Genomic DNA, 5,983 nt, shown 5'->3' on the forward strand with positions numbered 1-5,983 from the left:
GAGAGTGGAAAAATAGAGAGTACTGAGGATATAAAAATGAGAGAGGGAGAGAGAGTTTTATTTATTTTCACCATTATTTAACTAGGCACGTCAGTTAAGAACAAATTCTTATTTACAATTACGACCTACCCCGGCCAAACCYTAACCTGGACATGTCACGCCAGTGGGCATTCTATGTTTTGTTTTCTATGATTTTGTGGTTCTATGTTTTGGCCGGKTATGGTTCTCAATCAGGGACAGCTGTCTATCGTTGTCTCTGATYGGGAAYCATACTKAGGTAGCCCTTTTTCCCTCCTTTGGTTGTGGGTAGTTAACTTTGTTTGTGGCACTAATGCCCTGTAAGCATCACGGTTGTTTTTCGTTTGTTGTTTKGTTGGCGACATTTTGAAATAAAAAGGAAAGTGTACGCTCACCACGCTGCACCTTGGTCTTCGGCCGTGACAGGACGACGCTGGGCCAATTGTGCGCCGCCCTATGGCACTCCCAATCACRGCCAGTTGTGATACAGCCTGGAATCAAACCAGGGACTGTAGTGACACCTCTAGCACTGAGTGCCTTAGACCGCTGCGCCACTTGGGAGCCCAGAGAGATGGAGAGAAAGAGAGAGGGGGAGAGAGAGAGAGAGAGAGGGAGAGAAAGAGAGAGGGAGAGAAAGAGAGAGGGAGAAAGAAGGAGAGAAAGAGGGACGATCTGATGAGTTGCCAGATTTGGGTGTGTGACTGTATAAAACTATCAGCAGGTTTGAACGCAGAGCGCCGGGACTCTGTCAATCAGAGATGCGTTGGACTCAGCCCCACAATATGGCATGTTTATCTGTCAAAATCTCTCTCTCTCCTATCTGTCTGTCATTCTCTATCTTTCTTGGTCTCTCTCTTCATCCTCTCTCTCTTTTCGGGGCTGTATAGGTATGGGACACATATGTTACCATTGCCAAAGCAAGTGAAGTAGATAATTAACAGAAGTGAAATAAACAATAAAATTGAAACAGTTAACATTACAGTCACAAAAGTTCCAAAAGAATAAAGACATTTCAAATGCCATATTATGTGCAAATAGTTACAGTACAAAAGGGAAGATAAATTAACATAAACATTGATTGTATTTACAATGGTGTTTGTTCTTCACTGATTGCCATTTTATTATGGCAACAGGTCACAAATCTTGTATTTCACCCAATAGATATGGAAGTTGATCAAAATTGGGTTTGTTTTTCAAATTCTTTGTGGGTCTGTAATCTGAGGGAAATATGTGTCTCTAATATGGTCATACATTTGGCAGGAGKTTAGGAAGTGCAGCTATGTGTCTACYTTATTTTGTGGGCAGTGTGCACATMGCCTGTCTTCTCTTGAGAGCCAGGTCTGCCTTCAGCAGCATTTCTCAATAGCAAGGCTATGCTCACTGAGTCTGTACATAGTCAAAGCTTTCCTTAAGTTTGGGTAAGTTACAGTGGTCAGGTATTCTGCCATTGTGTACTCTCTGTTTAGGGCCAAACAGCATTCTAGTTTGCTCTGTTTTTTGTTAATTCTTTCCAATGTGTCAAGTAATTATCTTTTTGTTTTCTCATGWTTTGGTTGGGTCTAATTGTGTTGCTGTCCTGGGGCTCTGTCACGATCGTGTGGAGAGACGGACCAAGGCGCAGCGGGATATGAATACATCTTCTTTTATTAGACCGACGAAGATGAACACGAAACGAAACACTTATACAAACTATACAAAACAACAAACGTGAAGCTACAAACGAAAGTGCACACACAAGCTACTTACGTTCAACATAGACAATTCCCCACAAAAGCTAAAGCCTATGGTTGCCTTAAATATGGCTCCCAATCAGAGACAACAATAACCAGCTGTCTCTAATTGAGACCCAATTCAGGCAACCATAGACTTTCCTAGAYACCTACACTCAACATAGACACAGCTAGACTACTATACTAAACATAAACCCAACTACTCTAATAAACCCCCTAAACCTTACAACCACCCTAGACACTACAAAAAACACATACATTCCCCATGTCACACCCTGACCTAACTAAAATAATAAAGAAAACAAAGAATACTAAGGCCAGGGCGTGACAGGCTCTGTGGGGTCTGTTTGTGTTTGTGAACAGGGAACGAGGATCAGCTTGCTTAGGGGGCTCTTCTCCAGGTTCATCTCTCTATAGGTGATGGCTTTGTTATGGAAGGTTTGGGAATCGCTTCCTTTTTGGTGGTTGTAGAATTTAACGGCTCTTTTCTGGATTCTGATAATTGGCGGGTTTCTTTACGTTGTACACTGAGGATATTTTTGGTGTTTGACCCCAGACCTCACAACCAKAAAGGGCAATGGGTTCTATAACTGATTCAAGTATTTTTAGCCAAATTGGTATGTCAAATTTTATGTTCCTTTTGATGGCATAGTAGGCCCTTCTTGCCTTGTCTCTCAGATCGTTCACAGGTTTGTGGAAGTTACCTGTGGCGCTGATGTTTAGGCCGAGGTATGTAYCGTTTTTTGTGTGCTCCAGGGCAACAGTGTCTAGATTGAATTTGTATTTGTGATCCTGGCAACTGGACCTTTTTTGGAACACCATTATTTTTGTCTTACTGAGATTTACTGTCAGGGCCCAGGTTTACTGTCAATGGCACCAGATCATCAGCAAGCAGTAGACATTTGACTTCAAATTCTAGTAGGGTAAGGCTGGGTGCTGCAGACTGTTCTAGTGCCCTCGCCAATTCGTTGATATATATGTTGAAGAGGGTGGGGCTTAAGCTGCATCCCTGTCTCACCCAACGGCCCTGTGGAAAGAAATGTGTGTGTTTTTTGGGTGAATACGTGGTCTGTCGTACAGTCATTTGGTAAAAAGCCAATTTGACATTTGCTCAGTACATTGTTACTCTCTCTCTCTCTCTCTCTCAAGCTCTCTTCATCCTCCCCCTCTCTCTCTTTGTCATTCTCTCTCTATCTCTCTCTCTCGTTCTCATATCTGTCTATCATTTTCTGTAGCTACCAACCACACCAGACCTTGACATTCTCATGTCTGTCACTTGCATGCCCTGAGATGGTTATTAGCCACGCAGCCTAGTTGGTTGTGCAGTAACTGCACATTCACACTCACGTGCGAATGGCTGACAATAAGTGTGGTGGAGTCTGTAGATGACTAGGCATAACCAATGACCTCACTTGACCCAGTGACCAGACAGTCTGGTGGCCAGACTGTGGGTCTGGAGAGGGACTAAGTTTAGACCTCATCCTGCCTCTTTTGGGCACCAGGATTAGTGTAATTAATGGGGCTTGGTGGAGATAAAAAGGGGAGGATGGAGAAGAGGGAGGGGTTGTTCTCTGGGGGTGGCAGACGGTGGGGAGAGCGTAGGGGGAGGCGGGAGGGGAGGGAGGCGGCGCCGGGCGCGGCACCCTCTCCTCTCCCTTCCATCTCCACCCTCCTCTCATAATCTTTTTTAGGATTGGCGTGATGAGGAAGGCCTACATTTCTCATTCTCCCAGTCATAACCCCTCCTCAGCCTTGGGCCAAGGATTTATGAGCATTCATTTTGCTCTCATCTCCTCTCATCTTCTGTCCTCTATTCAGTGACACAGGCCTCTTAATGGGGGACAGAGAGAGAGAGAGAGAGAGAGAGAGAGAGAGAGAGAGAGAGAGAGAGAGAGAGAGAGAGAGAGAGAGAGAGAGAAGAGGAGAGAGAGAGAGAGAGAGAGAGGAGAGAGAGAGAGAGAGAGAAGAGAGAGAGAGAGAGAGAGAGAGAGAGAGAGAGAGAGAGAGAGAGAGAGAGAGAGAGAGAGAGAGAGAGAGAGAGAGAGACTAAAGCCATCTGGAGAAAGCTATTTGAATGGAAATCATACTCACATCTGTGACGAGGAGTGAGCTGTAAATACTAGCTTGACTCTGGGGGTGGAGGGATACACAACGACAGCCAAAAGCAACACCACATGAGAGCCAGTGTGTACAGTACAGTATGTGTGTGTCTGTCGGTGTGCCTGCCTTTACAGACTGCTGATGGTTCAATGGACATGTGTGTGGTGGAGTTAGGGAAACACCTTTGTTTCTTCCTCCCTCCCTCTCTTTCTCTCTGACAGCGCGGCGCATGCAGCCCATGTGGATAGGAACATGCCTTTCTAAATGCAGAAGGCAATTAACGCGTTTAAACCAAGAGCACGCCACCACGTCACATAAATAAAGCAAGCCAATTAAGGGCCCTGGCCGCATTAAAAGTGGATTATCTTGCCGATGTAAATATCTCTGCCTGATTTTCATCAAATCGTGGTGGATCTAGGACCCAAGCCCTCATTAGAGAGCTGAGCCAAGAGGTGGGGAAGGTAGGAGGGGAGGGAAAGGAGGGAGAGAAGGGTTAGGTGTTAGGGGGTAGGGAGATTAGGGGCCAAGGAGTGGGGGAAAGGTAGAGCGAGAGAGAGAGAGAGAAGGATGTTGTAGGTTACATGCATAGAATAATGGATGAAAGGTGTCCCTCATTCTGGAATAATGTCCTCTCTTCTTTATTCCCTTATTACCCTTCACACACACTATGCATAGACACTAACACACACACGCACATACACATGCATGTAGGCAGGCACGCACGCACACACACACACACGCACACAGCAATGTGGTTAACAATCCACTTAGTAAACACAGTTATGTTTCTACATATAGCACACACACGGTTGAATTCCTCCATAGAGCTACAGCACAGTGACAGGCACCTCCCTCACCTCTCTGTCACCACATGCTTTCTCTAAATTAGGGGCGTATCCTGCATGGAATTCCCCAATAAAACCTGTAACTAAAGACTCAAAGTGTTTTTATTTCAAACTACTATAATTTCCCACTCTTTCATTTTTCTCACTTCCTGAAACCTCTGTGCCCCTGAGATATTGGCTCCAGTAGTTCACTTCACTTGGGGACTTTCCAGATACTTTGTGTTTTTAGGTTGTGGTACAACATAAATTGCAAACACCATTCAATAATACAGTAGCTTTTTGGAGCTTTTATGCAAGGAAAGGCAAAACCAACTGCTCTGATGCTCTGTGCCAAGTTTATAAAGATCCCAACCTGGCTCAGCATTCGCTATAATCAATCCGACAGCCAGTAAATGAGATATAAAATACTTAGCCTTGATTAAGAAAATCACATCTTAATTCGCTGTATGCTATAAATCGTTATAGTCCTTCCTGCTATTTTGGCTACAATACAGTACTTCATTTTCTATCTCAGCCTAGTTTTTCATAGTATGTATTCATTGTCTGTGCGCTGTTTTTGTATTATATTATTCTTTTGTCTTTCAGAAACGATGTGGGTCGCAAACACTCTGGGATTAGATAAAGGCTCTTACTACAGTAGGTCCCCGGGGACCCRTAACCCCCCTTTGTCTGCGTGTGGAATCTCAAATAAGTGTTTTGTTGACTATAATTCAGATGTAAATTAATCTAAATGCACTCCTTTTTACCCAACAATGGTCATGCGTTTTCATAATGCACACACAGGCTTGAAATATAATACAAAATAATACAGCTAGCGTAACGTGAGCAATGTCTCTCGCAGTCATGATGAAAAATCAGTGCAACATCTTGATGGTAGGAATACTACTTCCATTCCATGCTTGCCGGTAATATCATGCTTTTCACCGGGGAATTACTTTATTCTGAGCGTGCTTAGAATATAATAGTACAACTCTATCGGTGGAGGCTGCTTAGGGGAGGAAGGCTCATAACAATGGCTGGAATGGCATGGAAACCATGCGTTTGATGGATCTGATACCGTTCCACTGATTCCGTCTCCAGCCATCACCACGAGCCCATCCTCCCCAATTAAGGTGCCACCAACCTCCTGTGAACTCTCAAGCACTGAGATATGGAATAATGAAAGACAGATAAGATCGAGTGTTTTTTTGTTTTTGTGCACACCTAACCTAACCTTCAAGGTTAGTCAGAGCGATTCAATGCCTAGATGGATTGGGACACAGATAATACGATTGTTTTTACCTTGAAATC

Source organism: Salvelinus sp. IW2-2015, linkage group LG4q.1:29 (assembly GCF_002910315.2).
Source record: "Salvelinus sp. IW2-2015 linkage group LG4q.1:29, ASM291031v2, whole genome shotgun sequence".
In the NCBI taxonomy this organism is placed as follows: Eukaryota; Metazoa; Chordata; class Actinopteri; order Salmoniformes; family Salmonidae; genus Salvelinus; species Salvelinus sp. IW2-2015.